We start from the raw sequence: 24,566 nt of genomic DNA on the forward strand, positions 1-24,566 counted from the left end.
AAATGTTTCTCAATTTTATCATAACTAAAGTAAAAAGAAGGGAAAATAATTTGGAAGAAATCACTTCAGGCCCACAGACCAATTCATTTTGGATTCACTCAAGTGTATTTTCTTTTAATAGCTGTTCTGAAGGCATGTGAGATCTCACAGCTAACCAGATTCTGAGCATAAAATTATAGAACTTAAAAACTAAGCACACATGAAGCATGGAATAATAAAGTTAGACTTCCTAAAATGCTAAATGCCAGAAAACCTGTAGCCATTAGAGCAAAGTCCAAACAACAACACAGGCCAAGTATTCTGTTTCTCAGAGGGGTTTTAGAAGGCTCAAATTCTAAGGTAGCTACCTAAAATACACGGTCAAAGATAGATCTTATTTGACAACTCATGTTCTTCTTCTCCAGATATTCAGATATGTACAAAACTCCTTTTAAGAAAAAAGCAGATCACTGTCACAAGTGTAAAAAGAGCAACATTATAATTTGTTTTTTATGGTAAGAGCTGAGTTGTAACTCTGGGTTGTGGTTGTATGGTTACCAACCAAGTTCTGGGCTCTCATACGGCAAAGACATGTTAACTAGGATACACTAGGCGATTTGTGGGTGAAAAATCTCCATGTCCCTCACCTCTGGATGGCTGAGGACTGCCAAAGATAAGGAAAATGCCCTGGGGTAGGGTGGATAAGGTGTGGGGAAATAGGCATGCAAAAGAGTGAAAGGCTAGGGAGGATCCAAGGTGGCTCCAGGTGGCTCAACTAAGCCAAGCTTTCTAGACATTGAGTGTGGAGGGAACCTCTATGACTTCTCTGCCAGTGTTATAAACAGACCTCAAGCCTGACTCCTATAACCCTTAGTCTTCTATACCAGGACAGAGGAGGCCCCGCCCCTTCGCCAGGCCCAGCCCCCTCCTAACCCCGCCCTGCCCTCCCCCCTCCGCCCGGCCCATCAGCTCGGACTGCAACTGGGTTGGGAGGCGTTGGGAGCACGCAGGCGCAGCTGGTGATTCGCAGAGCTGGGAGTAGCGGCCCCTGGTGAGTGAGGTGGCCTTGGGGGCTCGCCGCGGAGGAACGAGGTTCAGGCTGAACTTCCCGAGAGGGTTTGGGGTGGGTGCGGGTGACTGTTTCGGGTAGCTTGGGTCCTGTAAGGAGAAATAGGCCAGACAGGCGGCAGCAGGGTTGGCTGCGCTGCCTGGGAGTGTCCAGGGGACGGGCCTCTGGGGAAGCATAGTGCCTGGTGGCGGGAGCGGGTGTGGGTGTGTGTGAGGAGAAAAATTAAAGGAAAGGGCTCCACAGGCTGGAAGTGTGTGCTCAGGTTTGGCAGGACCGCGAGGCTTGTTAAGGGGGCTGGAGAGTGTCCTAGCTTCAAGTTCAGTACCTCTGCTTGGTGCCCCTGAGCAGTGTCCTAGGCCATCCCTTCCCCCGCTCTGTCGTCTCAGAGTGCAGTTACCAAGAACGTTCTTCTTCGCTGGGGAGAGGATTTAAGGGACATGGGCTGTCACTCCAGGATAGTGCCAAGGAGAGCACAGCATTCTTGTGACTTTCCTTCTCCCGGTCCCAGAGAATGTGCCCATCTTCTGGCGCATTGTGATCATGGACATGTTAACAAAGGCGATGGCTGTTTTCTAAGCTATGGCGGGTGACAGTGGAGGCGGGTCCGTGGATGGGGTTAGAATGAAGTCCTTCTTTGGTCCTGGGCTTTGGGGAGCAGGGGAGCAGGCATGGGAGGAAGTGGAAGGAAGGGAAAGTCCTTGCCTCAGCCCTCCCCCCGCCCCCCTCTTCCTGGTTCACTGATGTTGCTCAGTGGTAGGAACAGTCTTGAGAGGGAGATAGGATTGGGAATTTGTATTCATACTCAGGCTGCAGCCTCTGGTTTTGTCATTGGGCTGTTGAAGTAGTCTTTAAATGTCCCGTCAGGAGAAAAGTGAAACTAATAGCATTTAAGAGGAAATAATTGAAGGAAAGGGTGAAGAGGTGGTGTTAAAACTTAGAGCTAAATTAATGCCTTGTGATAGCCATCTTATATAATAGAGATAATATACAAATAAACCATCACTCCAACACAATAGCCGCCACAAAATGGCCAGCAGGGGAGGGCAGTTGGGAGCAATCAGGCCTACAGGGGAGGGCAGTTAGAGATGACTGGGTTGACAGAGGAGGGAATTTGGGGGCGACCAGGCCTGCAGGGGAGGGCAGTTGGAAGGGAACCAGGCCTGCAGGGGAGGGCAGTTGGGGGTACCAGGCCTGCAAGGGAGGGCAGTAGGGGGTGACCAGGCCTGCAGGGGAGGACAGTTGGAGGCCACCAGGCCGGCTGGGGAGGGCAGTTAGGGGCAACCAAGTTGGCAAGGGAGAGCCATTAGGGGTGACCGGGCTGGCAGGAGAGGGCAGTTAGGAGAGGGCAGTTAGGGCTGGCAGAGGAACAGTTAGGTGTTGATCAGGCTGGCAGGAGAGTGGTTAGGGAGCTATCAGGCAGGCAGACAGGCAAGTGGTTGGGAGCCAGCAGTCCTGGATTGTGAGAGAGATGTCCAACTGGCAGTTGGATATCTCTCGAGGGATCCCAGATCGGAGAGGGTGCAGGCTAGGCTGAGGGACGCCCCCCTCCAGTGCACGAATTCCATGCACCCGGCCTCTAGTAATATAAATAAAGCTAGATTTTGAAGACTATGAAGGTGCTTCAGTAAGGGGAAGTGAAAAGTTGATTAGGGTGCTGTTGATTGTTTAAATCAAGAGTGGATTATTGTGTTTGTGTGTGTGTGTGTGTGTGTGTAGGTGTGTGGAGGTGCTGCCAAATTCTTGGGCAGACTCACTTTTGAACCCTTAAAATGGTTTTGGGAATGCAAAACACTAGGGCAAATGTAATATTTGATTAGATTATATGGCTTTCATTTTCAGGCTGAGCATCGTTATGAAAAATAATATATGTGCTCTTAAACATAAATCTTGATTTTTTTACTGATTTGTTTAACAATACAACAAAAATTGAACTTCTTCCTCTTCCACCCCTTTCCCTTGATTATGAATTCTGTTTTATAAATTTATACTTTCAGATCTGAAATGTATTTAAAGGCAGTTCCCTCCAACCCAAGCGTTAAGTGAACGGTTTCTGTGCCTGAAAAGCAGAAAACCTATTTGGCTGTTAGTCACTTTCATCCCCCCCCCCCCCCCCCCCCCCACTTAATTTGTCCCTCTCTACCTAAATGTAAAGCACTTTTTCTTCATGGAAGTTTTTTTTAAGTTCTACATTTTCTGTGGTCTTTAGACTCACTGAAAAAAATCCAAACCACTGTGATTATAGCTTTCTTCTTAAAACTTTCCTCACCGAGATTTCCTTCCCATATTTTTGGGTTTTCCTCAATTCTTTGACTAGTCAACCTCAGTCATTTCTGCTGAGTCTTCTTCATAGGGTTCTGTGCAATACTTTATTTCCCACTTTATGCAAGAGACAATAATATGGTGGTCAAGGGCATGGAATTTGAAGGCAACATATTAAACTTCCTTTTCTAAGTCTCAGTTTCTTCACCTGTAAAATGTAATTATAATACCTGATGCAAATATCAGTTATATTATCATCTTATCATAATATCAAAGCATGGCATCATAATACCTAAAAGAGTAGCTACTTTTTAAAATTTTCTTTATTGATTAAGGTATCACATATTTGTCCTCAACCTCCCATTCCAATCCCCACCCCACACCCACTCATAGTAGCTACTTTTATTTGCTGTTTCTTATAAGAAACAATTTCAGTAGCCATTAACTTCAAAATGTGGCTGTATTAACATCTCCCATCCTGTTCAAGTTCCAGTCCTATATTTGTAGATTCCTCCCATATATCTTCAACAAGTGATTTAATACAGTGGTTTTCAAACATCAGTGTGCACAATAATCATAAGAATGTGCAGATCTCTGGGCCCCACGCCCAGAGTTTCTGTTGTATGGGATGCTGCCTGAGACTTTTCATTACTAACAAGTTTCCAAATGATAGCTGCTGGTCCTCAGTTCACACTGAGTGTTGCTGATCAAATGGCATTCAGACAAGTTGACAGGGAAGAAGGTGAGAGGAGACCAAAAGGCCAAAAAGTTATCAAAGATAAGAGAGGAGTGTGCTTAAATCTGATTGTATCAGATATCATGTAAAGCTTGGAAAGGATAGCTCTCAGAGAACACAGCTGGATTTGGTGACCAGGAGCCTTTCTGTTTGTTTTTGGTATGTGTCGGATACAGAGGGTTGATTTAATTATACAATCCAATTGGTGGAACATTGTCATTATTATGACTAGAAAAACATATATGACAGGTATTTGAGATAATGGTTCTTATTGGGGTGACATTGCTCAACATTAAAGTATAGGTTTCAAGTGTGGTCTTCTGTGTTACAAGATCTGTATATTGCACCATGTGCTCATCACCCAAAGTCAAATCTCCTGTCACCTTATATTAGGACGCCCCCTACCACGGCTGCACACACCTCCTTCCATCTGACAATCACCGCACTGCTGTTTGTGTTCTCAAGTTTCAGTTTTATATTCCACTTATTAGTGAAATCATATGGTTCTTTACTTTTTCTGACTGACATTTTACTTGGCATAATATTTTCAAGGTGAATTCGTTAAAAATGGCCCTATTTTATCATTTCTTATGGCTAAGAACTATTCCATTGTGTATATGTACCACATCTTTATCCAGTCCTCTATCATGGGACACTTCAGTTGTTTTCATGTCTTGGCCACTGTGGATAATGCTGCAATGAACATAGGTGCACATATATCTTTGTGAATGCATGATTTTGAGTATATACCCAGGAGAGGGATTGCTGGGTTGTGTGGTAGTTCTTTTCTTATTTGTTTGAGGAATTTCCAGACTGCTTTCCATAGTTGCTATACCAGTCTAAATTCCTATCAGCAGTGAATGAGGGTTCCCTTTTTACCCACAACCTCTCCAAAATGTGTTATTGCTTGTTTTGTTGATAATGGCCACTCTAACAGGTGTGAGGTGGTATATCATTGTAGTTTTGATTTTCATTTCCCTGATTGCCAGTGAGGTTGAACATCTTTTCATATATCTATTGACTGTTTATATGTCTTCCTGGGAGAGGTCTATTTTCAGGTCTTCTGCCCACTTATTGGATTATTTGTTTGTTTGGTGTTGAGTTTTATGAGTTCTTTACATATTTTGGGAATTAAACCTTTTTCAGAGCTACAGTTTGCAAATACCTTCTCCCATATGTTTGGTTGTCTCTTCGTTTTGTATTCAGTTTGGTTTGCTAAGCAGAAGCTTTTTAATTTGACATAGTACCATTCATTTATTTTTTTCAATTTTTAATTTTATTAAATTTATTGGGTTAACATGAGGCAAAATTAAAAAGGACAAATTTATGCAATTGGGTGCATGTGTGTTCTTACATAGATATGTATGGGAGTAACATACAACATGTAAAGCTTTTTTTTTTTTTTTTTTTTAGGGATTTTGACAGGAAATACTAAGTGCAATGTTTGGTTTTCCTGAAAACTTTAGAATAATATTGTCAGTGCAATTGACTTTTACAATCTTTCAAGGAAATAGCTTTATACAATACATGTCAAGCTTTAACTCGGCATTTACTGAACACCTTTGCTGTGTAAGGGGTGTGTATACTAGCTTTACCCTTTTAAAAGTAAAAACATAAATGTTATTGAGCCCAATGAGTTGAGAGTTAAAGTGCTACAAGGCAGGGATAATCAGAGCTCTTAAAAATGCTCAATGGACGCGGCGGGTGTGGCTCAGTGGTTGAACATAGATCCATGAATCAAGAGTCCCCTGGTTTGATTCCTGGTCAGGGCACACACATGGGATGGTAGGCTTGATCCCTTGTAGAAGAAATCATTCTCTTAAAAAACCAATTATAAAAAACATATTAAAAATGTTCAATGGTTGCTCTACTTTCTCCATTATTAAGTGGTAGTATCTGATATACTTATTTTCAAGCTCATTCACATACTGATGAAGAATTTGAAAGGTTTGGCAATTAAATGGGCCAGAATTTAAATAAATATTTGAACTTCTTAGTTACATTTTTTCAGTCCCTTGAAATTTAGAACTTAGGATTTCTTTAGGAAAATCTGTTGTATTTCACATCCCTGACTTGAACTAACTTCCTTGTGTTCTATTTTTCTCCTTCTTTTAAAATTGTGTTTTTAGAAGATATGTATTATTTTCTAGAGTGGTAGGTAACCAAACTCTTCCATTTGAATGGTAAAATCCTGTTGTTCAGAGCACTGTATGTTCTGCTTCAGTCTGTCTCCAATGTGTATGTTCTTTGTGGTTTGGTTTCTAATGTTATGCATTCTAATAATGTAAAAAGAAAATCTATATGACTAGCCACAGTAATCTTCTCTGACATGTTTGCTTCAGGGAGAAAGCTTGCAAAGTGAAAAACATATGACTAGTTTTAAAATTTGCTGTAACTGGAAAAAAAAAGTTAATGTAATATATTCCTAATCTTTTTACTTCATGTTTTTTCCCCCTCATTTTTTAAATTAAGGTATTATATGTGTACATACCTTACCAATTCCCACCCCACCACCACTCCCATACATGCCCTCCATCCCCAGAGTTTTTCGTCCATTGCATATACTTATCTGCATGCATACAAGTCCTTCGGTTGATCTCTTATCTCCCCCATATCTCCCTACCCTCCCTGCTGTAGTTTGACAGTCTGTTTCTTTTACTGTCTCTGTATCTATCTTTTTGTTCATCAGTTTATAATGTTCCTTATTATCCATAAATGTGTGAGATCATGTGGTGTTTTTCTTGCATTGACTGGCTTATTTCATTCAGCATAATGTTCTCCAATTCCACACAGGTCGTTGCAAATGATAAGAATTCCTTTTTTTTATGGCAGCATAGTATTCCATTGTGTAGATGTACCATAGTTTTTTGATCCAATCATCTGCTGATGAGCACCTAGGCTGTTTCCAAATCCTAGCTATTGTAGATTGTGCTGCTATGAACATAGCAGTGCATATATCCTTTTTGATTGTTGTTTCTAGTTTCTTGGGATATATTCCTAGGAGTGGGATTACTGGGTCAAATGGGAGTTCTATTTTCAGTTTTTTGAGGAAACTCCATACTGTTCTCCACAGTGGTTGCACCAGTCTGCATTCCCACCAGCATTGCACGAGGGTTCCTTTTTCTCCGCATCCTCGCCAGAACTTGTCTTTTGCTGATTTGTTGATGATAGCCATTCTGAAAAGTGTGAGATGGTACCGCACTGTTGTTTTGATTTGCATCTCTTGGATAATTAGTGACTTTTGCATGTTTTCATGTGCCTATTGGCCTTCCTTCTGTCTTCTTTTGAAAAGATTCTATTTAAGTTCATTGCCCAGTTTTTAACTGGATCATTTATCTTCCTTTTATTAAGTTGTATAAACTGTCTGTAGATGTTGGAAATTAAGCCTTTATCAGTGATAACATTTTCAAATATGTTCTCCCATACACTGGGCTTTCTTGTTGTTTTGTTTATGGTTTCTTTTGCTGTAAAAAAGCTTTTTATTTTGATGTAGTCCAATTTATTTTCTCTTTAGCTTCCATTGCCCTAGGGGCAGTATGTGTGAAGAAGTTCTTTCGGCAAATGTCTAAGATTTTGCTGCCTGTGGATGCCTCTAGTATTTTTATGGTTTTCCATCTTATGTTTAAGCCCTGTATCCATTTTGAGTTTATTTTTTTTGTATGGTGTAAGTTGGTGATCTAGTTTCATTCTTTTCCATGTATCTGTCCAATTTTCCCAACACCATTTAGTGAAGAGACTGTCTTCACTCCATTGTATATTTGTGCCTCGTTTGTCAAATATCAATTGAGCATAGTGATTTGGGTTTATATCTGGATTCTCTCTTCTATTCCACTGATCTGTCTGTCTGTTCTTGTGCCAGTACCAGGCTGTTTTGAGAACAGTGGCTTTGTAATACAGCTTGAAATATGGTATTGAGAGGCCTCCTACTTTATTCTTCTTTCTCAGGATTGCTGTGTCTATTCGGGGTCTTTTTTTGTTCCAGCTGAATTTTTGGAGAGTTCTTTCTAGGTCTGTGAAATATGATGTTGGTATTTTAACGGGGAGTGCATTGAACCTATAAATTGCTTTGGGGAGTATGGCATTTTGATTATGTTGATTCTACCAATCCATGAACATGGTATATTCTTCCATATGTTTACATCTTCCTCTATCTCTTTTTTTCAGTGTTGTGTAGTTTTCCACCTATAGGTCGTTTACCTCCTTAGTTAAGTTTATTTCTAGGTATCTTAATTTTTTTGGTGTGATGATAAGTGGAATTGCTTTTTTAGTCTCTGTTTCTATAAGTTCAATATTGCTGTATAGAAATGCCATAGATTTCTTGGCGTTAATTTTGTATCCTGCTACATGGCCGAATTTATTTATTAAATCTATTAGTTTTTTGATGGAGTCTTCTGATTTTTTTATGTATAATATCATGTCATCTGCAAATAAGGACAATTTTACTTGTTCTTTTCCATTTTGGATGCCTTTTATTTCTTCATCCTGTCTAATTGCAATGGCTAGTACTTCCAGTACTATGTCAAAGAGGAGTGGTGAGAGTGGGCATCCCTGTCTTGTTCCTGTTCTTAGAGGAAATGATTTTAATTTTTGCCCATTGAGTATGATGTTTGCTGTGGGTTTATCATATATGGCTTTTATTATGTTGAGGTATGATCCTTGTATTCCCAACTTGTTGAGAGTTTTTATCAGGAAGGGTGTTGGATTTTATCAAATGCTTTTTCTGCATCGATTGATAGGTTTTTATCTCTCAATTTATTTATGTAATGTATCATGTTTACTGATTTGAGGATATTGTACCATCCTTGCATTCCCGGAATAAATCCTACTTGGTCATGGTGTATGATATTTCTGATGTTCTGCTGGAGCCAATTTGTTAGAATTTTGTTGAGGATTTTGGCATGTATGTAATTCTCTTTTTGGCCTGTAATTCTCTTTTATTGTGTTGTCTTTATCTGGTTTTGGTATTAGGGTGATGCTGGCTTCATAGAAGGAGCTCGGAAGTGTTCCTTTTTCTTGAATTTTTTGGAATAGTCTGAGGAGGATAGGTTTTAGTTCTTCCTTGAATGTTTGGTAAAACTCTCCTGTGAAGCTATCTGGCCCTGGGCTTTTGTTTGCTGGAAGCTTTTTGATGACTGTTTCAATTTCTTCCAAAGTCACTGGTCAACTGAAATTTTTAGATTCTTCCTGATTTAGTTTTGGAAGGTTATATTTTTCTATGAATATGTCCATTTTTTTCCAGGTTATCCAGTTTGTTGGCATAGAGTTGTTCGTAGTATTTTGTAACAATCCTTTGTATTTCGGCAGGGTCTGTTGTTATTTCACCTCTTTCATTTTTGATTTTGTTTATTTGGGTCCTCTCTCTTTGTTTCTTGGTTAGCCTGGCTAGAGGTTCATCAATCTTGTTTATCCTTTCAAAGAACCAGCTCTTGGTTTTGTTGATGTTATGTATTGTTTCCTTGATCTCTATGTCATTTATCTCTGCTCTGATTTTTATTATTTCCTTCCTTCTGCTTACACTGTGCTTTTCTTGTTGCTCTTTTTCTAACTCTTTGAGTTGTAGAGTTGGATAATTTCTTACTATTTTTTCTTAGTTTTTTTTTTTCTTTTTTTTCCCAATAGGCTTGTAGACATATGAATTTCCCTCTCAAAACTGCTTTTACTGTGTCCCATAGATTTTGGATTGTTCTGTTTTCATTGTCATTTGTTACCAGGATGTTTTTAATTTCTTCCTTGATTTCTTTGGTAACCCAGTTCTTGTTTAATAGCATGCTGTTTAGTCTACATGTGTTTGATTTCTTTGGATTATTTTTATTGTAGTTGATTTTCAATTTTATGCCACTATAATCTGAGAAGAAGCTTGATATGATTCCTATTTTCTTGAATTTGAAGAGACTTTGCTTATGTCCCAACATGTGGTCTACCTTTAAACATGACTCATGTGCACTTGAGAAGAATGTATATTCTGTGGCTTTGGGGTGAAATGTTCTGTAGATGTCGATTAATTCCATCTGGTCTAGTGCATCATTTAGGATTGATGATTCTTTGATGATTTTTTGTTTAGATGATTTTTCCAAAGGTGATAGTGGGGTATTAAAATCTCCTACTATGATTATATTGCTATTAATCTGTCCCTTAATGTCCTCCATCAGTTTTTTAAATATATTTTGGTGCTCCTGAATTGGGTGCATATATGTTTACCACGGTTATTTCTTCATGTTGGATTACTCCCTTTAGTATTATGAAGTGGCCTTCATTATCTCTTGTTATGTCCTTCACTCTGAGATCTAATTTGTCAGATATAGTATTGCTACCCCACTTTTTTTTCCATTTCCATTCACCTGGAAAACCTTTTTCCTACTTTCACCCTCAGTCTGTGCGTCTTTTTTTTTTTTCTGAAATGGGTTTCTTGTAGACAGCATATATATGGGTCTTGTTTTCTTATCCAATCCATTACCCTATGTCTTTTAATCCATTTATATTTAAAGTTATTATTGATAGGTACTTATTTGACACCATTTTTATTGAATACTCCAGTGTTCCTTCTTCGCTTCATTTTTATTTTTTTTTACAGTAGACCCTTTAGCTTTTCTTGCATTGCTGGTTTAGTTGAGATAAATTCCTCTAGTCATTTTTTTTTTTTTTTTTTTTTTTTTTTTTTTTTTTTTTTTTGTCTGTGAAGCTCCTGATTTCACCTTCAATTTTGATTTTTAGCCTTGTTGGGAACAGTATTCTTGGATTCAGACCCTTCCTTTGAATGATTTTGTATATTTCATTCCATTCCCTTCTGGCCTGATGAGTTTCTGTGGAGAAATCAGTTGCTAGTTTGATGGGGTTCTTTTATATGTAAGTTTCTGTCTCTCTCTGGCTGCTTTTAAGATTCTTATTTTGTTGTTGGTGTTTGCCAATTTAATTATAATGTGCCTTGGCATCGGTCTTTTGGGATTCATTTTGCTTGGAACTCTGCGAGCTTCCTGTATTTGTGTGGGGGTTTTTCTTCTCTATCTCAGGAAAGTTTTCTGTCATTATTTCTTGAAACAGGTTTTCTATGCCTTCCTCAGTTTCCTTTCCTTTTGGAATCCCTGTTATTCTAATATTGTTTTGTTTTGTATTGTCCCAAAGTTCCCTTAGTCTCTCCTCCTGCTTTTTAATTTTTTTTCCAGAAGGTGCTCTAATTGGGTGTATTTTCCATCCTGTCTTCTAGCTCACTGATTTGGTCCTCTGCTTCTTCTAGTCTACGTTTGATGCTTTCTATTGAGTTCTTTACAGTACCAATGTCATTTTTCATTTCTTCTTGTATCTTCTTCATTTCCTCTTGGTTCTTACTCATATTGTCAAATTTGTCTTCCATTCTTTTTATTTTATTTTATTTTTTTTATTTATTTTTAAAAAGTATATTTCATTGTTTTTGTACAGAGAGGAAGGGAGAGAGATAGAGAGCTAGAAACATCGATGAGAGAGAGTCATCGATCAGCTGCCTCTTGCACACCCCCCACTGGGCATATGCCCTCAACCAAGGTACATGCCCTTGACCGGAATCGAACCTGGGTCCCTTCAGTCCCCAAGCCGATGCTCTATCCATTGAGCCAAACCAGTTTCAGCTGTCTTCCATTCTTTTTAGCCATCTTTTGATCATTACTCTGAATTCTTGCTCTGATAGGTTGCTTGCCTCTAACTCGTTTACTTCCTTTTCTGGTGATGCCTGCTTTTCTTTCCTATGTGGGCTGTTTCTTTGTCTCCTCATGATCTCTCTTTTCAGGATGTCTGGTTATGTAGCTCTCTCCTTTTCGCTGTGCTGTGCTGTGCTGTGCTCCTTTGAGTCCAAGTGTTTTTGCCGCCTAGGACTGGCTTTCTGGGGCTCACAGCTGCTTGGTTATCCCTGTGGCTGTGGATATTCAGGCCTATGACAAGATCCACTATTCCTTTAAAGATGGCAAGATTTCCCTGTCCCAGCCTGTAAGTAGCTCAGGGAGGGGACCCAGCCCCGCTGTGGGTGCTTCCCTGTTAGGGGCACCCTGATCTTCAGCCCCACCCTCTCCTGGAGTTCGCCTGTCTCTTAGCTTGCTAACAAGCACTCCCAGCATGCCCTTCAGCTGCTCTCTCTTTCTGCTTCGGGACAAGGCTCAGAACCCGTCCATCTAGTCGTCCACCATTTTGTCCCCTCCTTCCTAATCTTTTACTATGTAATTTTATCATACTTCAGTATTTTATTCATTTTTCCCTAGGATTTATTGTAAAAATATTACTACATATAGAAGTAAGAGATTTTTTTCTTACGTTCATAAGCAGCTAGTCTGAAAATACATATGTTTTGTGGTAATAATATGAGCTATACTGCAAAAATCAATATGTTCTTCAAATTTTAAAGTTCTTTAAAATGAAAATGTAGTTGTTAATATTTATTATTAACATTTACTTTGTTTCTTTCTCTAAACTATGAATGTTTATCCAATTTATAGAATTGACCTTTGCAAAGTTTTGAATAGTCAATTCTCACTGCTATTGTCTGAATTCAAGATTTATTATTTCTTTATTCACACTATAACCATATCCTTTTTATAGTCTCTCCAGTCATTTATTACTAGTCCTTAGCCCAAATGTGCCCATTCATAGATACTGATAGCCTCCAACTTGCAGGTACTACCCTTCTAGAAAGCCCCATCTACCTCTATAGACTTAATCATTTCTCAAAGGTTGTTTATGCCTAATCTTTCTAAGTTGGCTTCTACTTTTTCTGTTTGTGTTCTTCATTTGCATTTCAGTTCTTAACCATTTAATTGGGGCTAGTTCTCTGCTGGATTCGCAGCCTCATTAGCCAGGAGTCAGAGCATCTATATTATCTTTATCTACTTAATTTCTGTCTGATTACCAGCACCAGGAATCAGGATGTTGAATATTCTTGAACTCATTGCCATTGTAGTGGGTTGACTTTACTTCATCAGGATTGATAAGAGGAAGAAGATAGCAGGCCCCTCAGAAGACCCGGAAGGGGTCTGTGGAAAGTCCTATGTACTTTTGCTTTTTCTTTAAAATCCAAATTCACTCTTGGAAGCTATATTCTTTATAGAAATATAGTGAATTCCTTATTCAGAAGATTGCCCAATTATTTTTTCTTCTACTGTATCACATGGATTATCTATAATAATAAATACAACACATGGATTATCTATAAGAATAAAAGCATAATATGTAAATCGACTGAATGACCGAACAGCGGAATGACCATCTGGACAACCTTCCGGATGAAGCTGAGGCTGGGAAGGCCTACTCTTGCCTGAATTTCATACATCGGGCCTCTAGAAATAATAATAACAACAGCAATGACAATAACCCTGCTAAATTGTATCAGATATTTAACTTTCAATATTTTTATTACCTTGTACAGTACATGACATTTATCCCTATTTTAGAGGACACTGTAGTTCAGAGAGGTTAAGTGATCCAGTTCACTCTGAGGTACGTGGTGGAGTTGAAATTCTAAACTAGATTTATCTGACACTAATTCTTGGAGCTTTTTTCAGGAGACCCCATTACATGTAGCATGCTTTTGGGCTACCTCTTCCCATTGTCCATTTTACACAGTAAACACACAGTGAAACTGTGTTTAAGGAGAGAAACACTATGTGTGCATTTCTAGCATCAAACATGGTCTAGCGAGCATTAAGTGCTTAATGAATGTTGAATGAATGAGAGGATACCATGTATATTAGTTAGAAATGGTAGTTGCCCTTAGTTTAACACAGTGGCAGGCATATGGTAGATGCTCAAAATATTTGTTGAATTCATGAATGTATCTATTCAAATGTCATTGAATTAATTAAATTATCAGTTGTACTCTTATTAATACAAATGATGGTGAATATAAGTATTTGAGTCATAGGTCTAGTCTTTTTGTGAAGAAAAGATGGATTTTAATGGTTTCTTTTTCCTTTGCATTCCTCTAAAGAATAATTCATATCATATTCATCTTACTAGACCTCTTACTCATTCACTTCCTAAAATTCCTTTTTTGGCTTCTACTCTTTCCCTGTATAATGCCATCCATTTCCAAGACTTTAGTTTCATTTTGTATACTGAATGTTTTAGAACCGTAACCTTTGACCTGACCTTACTCTATTTGACCAGAAGCAGCAGCACTAATTTCAGGGAGTATTACCAGACCCTTTTCAAGGATCAAAGGTCCGTGGTTAGGGAATTCATATAGCTGATACAGTACTTCTTTCATTGTGCACTACACATACTTCTCACAATAGGCCTCCTGTATTTGGAGTGGTTAATTCCATTATTCTGTATGGGTAGAAGACAGAGGATTATTCTGTTAAAAACTTTACACTTATATCACTCCACCATCACTTTCTTTTCATTAATTCAGTGCCCAGCTGAAATACTCAGTGTCACCTCTTACTAAGTGCTTCAGAAATTTTGGCATTGAATATCATTCCAGTAATTCTGGTTTGGGGAAGAAGCAAGTAAGTTTAATATATTGTAGAAAAACTTCTCTGTGTGGCACCCTGGCAATCTGGCTCATCTTCATTCAGGCCATCCAGACAATGTTTGACTGTAGTCTGACTCAAGTCAAGGCAAACTGCCCTGTAATTCCTCTTAGAGGAAGGGGAGATAAGCAGCCTAGTGAGGAGCTGATATGAAGCAGTTTCTCATAACAGACCTTGTGGGAAACTGCAATAAGGCCATTTCTCATTCATTTCCTAGTTTCAGTTAAGTGCAGGACTTTCTACCTTATACTCTGTGGGATACAACTTCAGGTATCTGTAAGTCTATAAAACTGCTTGGGTTTAGTTTAGAGGTGGATCATCAACAGCAGCATGTCACATCCTTTGAGCCATCTGTTATCTGGTCTCTCCTATTGATGTCATCATGTGGGACTAAAGACTTGATTTACTGACATCATGCTAATTTTGCTTTTGCTGTCTATATAAATAATAAATTGTCTAAATCCATTTGATCTCATTATCACCTTACCAACTGAAACTATGGAAGTGTGGTAAGCCAACCTAACAGCTAAAGTAGTAATATTGTTGCCCCATTACCCACTGTGTTGCTGCTTTGGGAATGTTTGTCTCTGTGACACAGAGGGGCTTTCACTGACCAAACAATCAGCTGCTACTTGTACCATGACATGCTCTTTGAGTCTTCTACTTGTCTCTGGGCAGAATGGAGCAAGCCCCCAGTTTTCAGGTGAACAGAAGCCAGTGCTTTCTATTGGAATTATCCTTTTCTCACATTGCCAGGTCAGGGAAAATACCAAACCCTGCTCATTGGAAAATCTTATTTATACAATTAGGAAGACCACACGAATTCTGAAGCTTCCCACTATACACACACCTAAATGTGATAGGAAAAAAAGACTAATCACAGGGTTTGGGCCTACTCAGAATGATATACTTTATTTATTTAATCCTCACACAAGCATATTTTTCCATTGATTTTTAGAGAGAGTGGGAGAGAGAGGGAAAGACAGAAAGAAATATCGATCGGTTGCCTCTTACAGGAGCCTAACCAACACGGGGAAGAAACGTGCAACCAAGGTATGTGCTCTTGAATCAAACCCAGGATCCTTCAGTCTGCAGGCTGATGCTCTGTACACTGAGCCAAACCTCCTAGGGCAGAAGAGTGCATTCCTACTCAGGTGGTTGTTTTCTCCTGCTCATAGACACTGTGGTCTCTTCTGTCTGTGGAATTTTGGTTTCCAAAGAAAACAAATGTTTCCCCATACAAGCATCTACAAAACATTCTTATTTTGTTATTAGATCTGGGAAGAATAGAAAACAATATGGAAGGATATATATATGCATACATACACACACACACACGCACACACACACACACACACGAGTCGCCATATTATTATGATCTCTGAAAGCATAATAATCTGTCTACTCAGTGTATATCTTTTTTTTTTGCCCCCCTCCCTCCCTCAGTGTATATCTTATATAATAAAAGGCTAATATGCAAATCGTCCCCTCAACTAGGAGTTCAACCAGGAGGCAGGCTGGCCAACTGCCCATGTCTCCTGCTCCTGGCCTGGCTGGCTGGACCCCACCCATGCACAAATTCATGCACCAGGCTTCTAATATACATATATATACTGAGTGGGCCAGATTATTATGTGTTCTTATGCATTCAGAGATCATATCATAATAATATGGCCACTCAATATATATTGATTTCAGAGAGGAAGGGAGAGGAAGATATAGAAACATTGATGAGAGAAAATCATCAATTGGCTGCCTCCTGCATACCCCCTACTGGGGATCAAGCCTGCAATCCAAGCATGTACCCTTGACCATTATCAAACCCAGAACCCTTCAGTCTGCAGGCCAACGCTCTATCCACTGAGCCAAATAGCTAGGGCTACTATTTAAATATTTTTTGAAAAATTTTCTATAGTATTTGTTGATTTTATATTATGATCTTCTTAAATTTAGACATTTGAGAAGATACATTTTCTTCTAAGCACTACTTTAACTGCATTTCACAGATTTTAATATTGTGTTTTTATTATCATTTCATTCAAAATATTGTATTAACTTATTTTGTAGTTTATTATTTGACCCAGTGGTTAATATTTAGAGTTTTATTGTTTATTTTATAAATATGTATGGTTTTCCTGGTTTCCATATTGGTACTAATGGGGAAAATGTTAACCTAGCAGGTGTGGTTGCTAACTCCTTTATTGTCTCTAAGGAAACCTAGAAACACGGTTGACTTTTGCTTAACTTCTTGGAATGTAGCCCCCTGAATGCTTTTTTGTTCATGGTTGATTTTTGTTTTGTACACCAGGAGTAATAGACTATGCTGTACATGTTTGTCAGAATTACTTTGTACAAACATACAGATTGATGATTTGCACTTGGTTTCATTGCTGTGGTCATGAGCTTTTAGTTAGTGTACCTGGTTGCATAGCAGGATATGCCAGCCCTGGAGCCATGAACACTGAGATACAAATACTCTTTCTGCTATAATCTGAGATATTTTGTACATGTTCCTGTATTTTGCTACTTGAGAGAAAGCTTGTATAAGAAGACTGTGTCTGACCTGTCTGAACTCCACCCAGAGTTTTCCTGCTGCTTTTATTGTACCTTTGCTGTGATAAATGAAACTTAGTCCTGAGAATAATTGCCATTGAGTTCTTCTGGTGAACCAGAAAATTGAGGGTTGTCCTATGTGTCCTAAAACTGTATTATAATTTAATTCTATTGTGGTCAGAGAACATACACTATGGTTTCAGCTTTTTTTTTTTTTTTTTTTTTTTTTTAAAGTATTGAGACTTGTTTTACAACCTGCAATGTGGTCTCTCCTACTAAGTGTACCAGGTAAATCTGAAAGAAATGTATATTCTGCTATTATTGGGTATATCCTATCTAATAAAAGAGTAATATGCAAATTAACCATCACTCTGCTGCACCCACAAACCACACCCATCAGCCAATCAGGAGCAAGCATACAAATTAACCCAACCAAGATGGCTGAGGCCATGAGTGAGCAGGAGATTTGGGTTTCCCCAGCAACAGAGGAAGCCACGCTTTCCACACATCCTGGCTGGTCCAGGCCTCCACTCAAAGCTACAAAGTTTTAATTATAGAAGATAAATAAATACCAACAAAAATGGCAACAGCCATGGAGCCAAGAGAGCAGGAGGCTTGGGTTGCCCCTGGTGATGGAGGAAGCCAAGCTCCAGCAGCACTAGATTGCCTTGGCCTCCATTCAAGACTACAAAGTTTCAATCATAGAAGATAAATAAATCCCAGATACCAAGGCCTCTGATTGACTCACTGGGGGTCATGGCCAGCCTACAAACCACCACAGACCTCTTGCCCAGGCCAACCCACACCCCAAGGGAACCTCCACCCTGATCTGGGACACCCTTCAGGTCATCCAGCTGGCCTCAACCCATGCACCAGGCCTCTAGCCTAGCCTATCTAATAAAGAGTAATATGCATATTGACCATCACTCCAACACATAAGATCAAGATAGCTGCCCCATGTGGTCAAAGATGGCTGCCCCCATATGGACACAAGATGGCCACCACAAGATGGTGAGCAGGAGAGAGCAGTTGGGAGGGACGAGGCCTGCAAGGGAGGGCAGTTGTGGGCCATCAGGCCAGCAGGGGAGGGCAGTTGAGAGAGACCAGGCTTGCAAGGGAGGGCAGTTGGGGACGATCAAGTCTGAAGGGGAGGGCAGTTAGGTGTGATCAGGATGGCAGCAGAGGGAAGTTGGGGGCGACTGGGCCTTCAGGGAAGGGCAGTTGGGGGGGGGGGATGGGGACCCACGCCTGCAGAGCAGAGCATTTGTCAGGGGAACCAGGCCTGTAGGGCATGGCAGTTAGGGATGATTAGGGCTGCAGGGGAGGTCAGTTAGGGGTGACCAGGATGGTAGAGAAGGGAAGTTGGGGGCAACCGGGCCTGCAGGGAAGGGCAGTTGGCAGGGGGACCCAGACCTACAGGGGAGGGCAATTAGGTGCAAACAGGCTATCAGGGGAACAGTTAAGCATCAGTTAGGCATCAGTCAGGCTGGCAGGGGAATGGTTAGGGTGTAGTCAGGCTGGCAGGCAGAAGTGGTTAGGGGCAATTAGGAAGGCAGGCAGGTGAGCAGTTGGGAGCCAGCAGTCCTGGATTGTGAGAGGGATGTCCAACTGCCCGTTTAGGCCCAATCCTACGAGGATCCTGGTAGGATTGGGCATAAATGGACAGTCGGACATCCCTCAAGGGGTCTTAGATTGGAAAGGATGCAGGCTGGGCTGAGGGTCAAACAGCACCCCCTCCCTTTCCCGTGCATGAATTTTGTGCACCAGGCCTCTAATTTGTCTATAAATATCAATTAGGTAAAGTGGCTGATAATGCTATTCAGATCTTCTGTTTCCGCAGATTTTTTTCCCCTAGTTCAGTCCATTGCTGAGACAGGAGTGTTAAAGTCCCCACCTATGATTGGGTAATTCTTTTTTCTTCATTCAGTTTTGTCAATTCCTGTTTCATATATTTTAAAACTCCATTGTGGGATGCATACACATTTGGAATAATGTCTTCCTGTTGAATTGACCCTTATATGATTATGAAGAGCCATGCTTTTATCTCTGATAATGCATATGGGTTTTAAATTTGTCTTGTGCTATTAATCGCCATACCAGTCTTTTGCTCACTCTTTTCAAGGTATGTATTTTTTATCTGTTCACTTATAATCTGTCTGTGTACTTCTATTGAAAATGAGTGTCTTTTAAACAGTGTATCCTTGTGTGTGTGTGTGTGTGTGTGTGTGTGTGTGTGTGTGTGTTTGTTTTATTTTTGCCTTCTGACAATCTCTGCTTCTTAATGGGGATATTTTTAGTCTAATAATCTTTAATGTATTAACTGACATGATTGGGCTTAGGCCTATTATAATTTTAGCTGTATGTGTGTTTTACCATTTTTATAGTGGTTAAACTAGGCATAACAATATACAAACATAACTTTTCACAATCCATTTAATTAGTTAATAATGTACTACTTAGTACATTAGTTAATAGTGTACTACTTCAACTAAAACATGAAAACTTACAAACTTATCAGCCCAAAAGTATATCCTTCTTTTTTATTGTTTAAAGTGTTCCATATAAGAGGCGGAGTGCCTGGCAGGCGTTCCCTAGTGGAAAGGAGATAAAACTTCGACTGTGCTGGGTCCCCGACTGCTCTGAACCCCAGTTCTAGGCCAGACCCCGGGGACTCAGGCTCAGCCATAGGGAGGAGGGCAGTAAGGCGGAACCCCGGGGAAGTGGCGAAAGGAGGCCCCGGCGGCACGCACACTGCGCGCAGAGAAGGGACGGTCGGCTGTGCTGCGGGATTGCCCTGACGGGAAAGAGACTGAGGCTCCAGACTGCTCTGAACGCCACCTCCAATTCCACTTCCAACTGAACTGAACCCCAATACTGGGCTCATTGGGGGAGAGCACAGACTGGCAGCAGGTGAAAATCGAGGGCACCTTTCTCTCAGAGGCGCCGGCAGCGAGCACTGAAGGACCGCATAGGGCAGGGCTGATGGAAGCCAAAGCTGCAGGCTCCACCCTGAAACCCCATCCCATCTGTAACTGCGAAATGAGACAACAAAATAGATCACAAACGAAAGAAATGGAGGACAAAAAGCGTCTGGATATAGAGTTCAAATCTACGCTTATAAGGTTTTTCAAGAATTTCCTAGAAAAGATGGATAAGACCTATGAGGATATGAAAAGAGATCAACTAGAATTAATAAGGCGTCATCAAGAAATGATAAGGGATCAGCAAGAAATAAAGAACACATTGTCTGAAATAAAAAATATTTTACAGAGTCCTAAAAACAGAAGGGAAGATCGCAAGAATCAAGTCAAAGATTTGGAACATAAAGAGCCAGAAGACACTCCTCCACAGAAGCTAGAAGGCAAGAGAATCCAGAAAATTGAAGATAATGTAAGAAACCTCTGAGACAACTTCAAGTGAACCAACATCAGAATTATGGGGGTCCTAGAAGATGAGAGAGAGCAAGATATCGAAAACATACTGAAAGAAATAGTGACAGAAAACTTCCTCCACCTGTTGAAAGAATTAGACTTACAAGTCCAGGAAGTGCACAGAACTCCAAACAAAAGGAATCCAAAGAGGACCACACCAAGACACATCATAATTAAAATTCCAAGAGCAAAATACAAAGAGAGAATATTAAAAGAAGCAAGAGCAAAAAAGGTAGTTACCTATAAAGGAGCACCTATACGATTGTCAGCTGACTTCTCAACAGAAACCATGAAGGCCAGAAGGGAATGGCAAGAAATATTCAAGGTGATGAATAGTAAGAACCTACAGCCAAAGGTAATCTATCCAGCAAAGCTATCACTCAGAATCGAAGGTCAGATAAAGAGCTTCACTAATAAAAAAAAAAGCTAAAGGAGTTTATCAACAGCAAACCAGAATTATATGAATTTCTGAAGGGGGTTCTTTCAGAAGAGAAAGTAAACAAAGATAAAAATTATGAACAACAAATACGTAACTATCAACAAGTGAATCTAAAACCCAAGGAAATTAAAAAAAAATCTGATGAACAATAGTAACTGTTGAATATAATAGAATCAGAGGTATGGAAGGGGAGTGAACTGACAATTCTTGGGGAAAAGGGGAGAGGGAGGCGTGGGAAGAGACTGAACATAAACTGTGCACCTATGGATGAGGACAATGGGGAGTGGGGAAAGGGCAGAGGGCGGGGTGGGAACCTGGTGGAGGAGAGCAATGGTGGGGGGGGGAAAAGGAACATTTGTAATAATATGAACAATAAAAACTTATTTTAAAAAAATAAAAAAATAAAAAATAAAGTGTTCCATATAGCAGTAAATATGTCTCTTTTTTATTCCCCATTGACCTTACCCAGCCTCCTCTACCCCCTGTCACATGGCCCTCATCCCGCCCCACCCCAGTGTCTTGTGTTCATTGGTTGTGCATATATTCATGCATACAAGTCCTTTGGTTGATATCTTCCCCCCATCCCCAACACTCCCCAGCATTCCCGCTGTAACTTGACAGTCTGTTCAGTGCTTTACTGCCTCTGTATCCATCTTTTTATTCATCAGGTTAGAATGTCCTTTATTTTCCATAAATGAGTGAGATCATGTGGAATTTTTCTTTCATTGCCTGGCTTATTTTACTTAACATAATGCTATCCAGGTCCATCCATGCTGCTGCAAATGGAAGAATTTCTCCTTTTTTATAGCAGCATAGTATTCCATTGTGTAGATGTACCATAGTTTTCTAATCCACTCATCTGCTGATTGGCATTTGGGCTTTTTCCAAATCTTAGCTATGGTGAATATAGGGGTGCATATATCCTTTCTGATTGATGTTTCTAGTTTCTTGGGATATACTCCTAGAAGTGGGATTACTGAGTCAAATGGGAGTTCCATTTTTAGTTTTTTGAGGAAACTCCATACTGTTCTCCACAGTGGTTTCACAAGTCTGCATTCCCACTAGCAGTGCATGAGGGTTCCTTTTTCTCCACATCATCACCAGCACTTGTTGTTTGTTAATTTGTTGATGGTTGCCATTCTGACAGGTATGAGATGATACCACATTGTCATTCTGATTTTTATCTCTTGGATAATTAGTGACTTGGAGCATATTTTCATGTCACTTGGCCTTCCTTCTGTCTTCTTTTGAAAATATTCTATTTAAGTCCATTGTTCATTTTATTATTGTATCATTTACCTTCCTTTTATTAAATTGTATAAATTCCCTATGGATGTTGGAGATTAAACCTTTATCAGTGATAACATTTGCTAATATTTTCTCCCATACAGTGGGCTTTTTTGTTGTTTTGTTGATTGTTTGTTTACTTTTTGTTTAGTTTCCATTGCCCTATGAGCGGTATCTGTGAAGAAATTGCTTTGGCATATGTCTGAGATTTCTCTGTCTGTGGATTCTTCTAGTATTTTTATGGTTTCCCATCTTATGTTTAAGTCACATATCCATTTTGACTTTGTTTTTATGTATGGTGTAAGTTGATGGTCTAGTTTCATTTTTTTTCCATGTATCTGTCCAATTTTCCCAACACCATTTATTGAAGAGACTGTCTTGACTCCATTGTATGTTCATGATTCCTTTGTCAAATATTAATTGAGCATAGTGGTTTGGGTCGATTTCTGGGTTGTCTATTCTATTCCATTGGTCTACATGTCTATTCATCTGTCAGTACCAGGCTGTTTTGAGAACAGTGGCTTTGTAATTCATCTTGGAATATGGTATTGAGATCCCTCCTACTTTGTTCTTCTTTCTCAGTATTGCTGAGGCTATTTGGGGTCTTTTTTTATCCAGGTAAATTTTTGGAAAGTTCTTTCTAGATATGTGAAATATGCTATTGGCATTTTAATGGGCAGTGCATTGAATCTATAGATTGCTTTGGGTAGTATGGACATTTTAATGATGTTGATTCTACCAATCCATGAACATGGTATGTTTTTCCATTTGTTTATGTCTTCCTCTATCTCTTTTTTTCAGTGTCCTGTAGTTTTCCACATATAGGTCTTTTACCTCCTTAGTTAACTTTATTCTAGGTATCTTAATTTTTTTGGTGTGATGGTAAATGGGATTGCTTTTTTAGTCTCTCTGTAAGTTCTGTATTGGTGTATAGAAATGCCATAGATTTCATGCATTTCTATATATATTTAATTTTGTATCCTGCTACATTGCCAAATTCATTTATTAAAACTATTAGTTTTTTGATGGAGTATTTTGAGTTTTTTATGTACAATATCATGTCATCTGCGTATAGGGACAATTTTACTTCTTCTTTTCCAATTTGGATGCTTTTTGTTTTTCTTCTTATCTAATTGTAATTGCTAATACTTCCAGTACTATGTTGAACAGAAATGGTGAGAATGGGCATCCCTGTCTTGTTCCTATTCTTAGGGGAAATGGTTTTAGTTTTTGCCCATTGAGTATGATGTTGACTGTGGGTTTATCATATATAGCTTTTTTTATGTTGAGGCATAATCCTTCTATTCCCACCTTGCTGAGAGTTTTTATAAAAAATGGGAGTTGGATTTTGTTGAATGATTTTCCTGCCTCAATTGTTATGACTATTTGGTTTTTACCTCTCAGTTTGTTTATGTGATGTATCAGGTTTATTGATTTGAGGATATTGTACCATCCTTGCATCCCTGGGATAAATCCTACTTGGTTATAGTGTATGATCTTTCTGATGTTTTGCTGGGTCCAATTTGCTAGAATTTTGTTGAGGATTTTGGCATCTATGTTTATGAGGGATGTTGGCCTGTAATTATCTTTCATTGTGTTGTCTTTATCTGGTTTTGATATTAGGGTGATGCTGGTTTCATATAAGGAGTTTGGAAGTGTTCCTTCCTCTTGAATTTTTTGGAATAGTCTGAGGAGGATAGGTTTTAGTTCTTCCTTGAGTGTTTGTTAAAACTCCCCTGGAAAGCCATCTGGCATCATGCTTTTGTTTGCTGGAAGCTTTTTGACAACTGCTTTAATTTCTTCTATAGTTATTGGCCTATTGTGATGTTTAGATTCTTTCTGATTGAGTTTTAGAAGGATATATATTTTTAGAAATACGTCCATTTCCTCTAGGATGTCCAGTTTGTTGGAATAGTTTTTTGCATTATTTTTTAATAATCCTTTATATTTCTGTGGGTTCTGTTGTTATTTCTCCTCTTTCATTTCTGATTTAGTTTATTTGGGTCCTCTCTCTGCTTCATTGTGAGCCTGGCTAGAGTTTCATCAATCTTGTTTATCCTTTCAAAGAACCAGCTCTTGGATTTGTTAATTTTTGTATTTTATTTTTGGTTTCTATGTTGTTTATCTTCATTCTGATCTTTATTATTTCTGCCCTTCTGCTTACACTGGGCTTTTCTTGTTGCTTTCTTTCTAACTCTGTGAGTTGTAGTGTTATGTAATTTATCACCATTGTTTTTTTGTTTTGTTTTGTTTTGTTTTTCCTGCAGGAGGCTTTTAGAGCTATGAACTTCCCTCTCAAGACTGCTTTCACTGTGTCTCATAG

The 24,566-nt window shown here is 39.3% G+C and overlaps 1 protein-coding gene across 1 annotated transcript in view; it reads left to right on the top strand.

The window, feature by feature from the left end:
* Positions 1 to 960: 960 nt before the first annotated feature.
* PRRG1 (proline rich and Gla domain 1) overlaps positions 961 to 24,566 on the top strand; it is a 219,099-nt gene continuing 195,493 nt past the window's right edge. Inside the window, exon 1 of the mRNA XM_045580428.1 lies at positions 961 to 1,030. The gene's annotated coding sequence lies outside the window, so the exon portion shown is untranslated. The remainder of the gene's footprint in view (positions 1,031 to 24,566) is intronic.

Source organism: Pipistrellus kuhlii, unplaced genomic scaffold (genome assembly GCF_014108245.1).
Source record: "Pipistrellus kuhlii isolate mPipKuh1 unplaced genomic scaffold, mPipKuh1.p scaffold_m20_p_126, whole genome shotgun sequence".
NCBI classification, from domain to species: Eukaryota; Metazoa; Chordata; class Mammalia; order Chiroptera; family Vespertilionidae; genus Pipistrellus; species Pipistrellus kuhlii.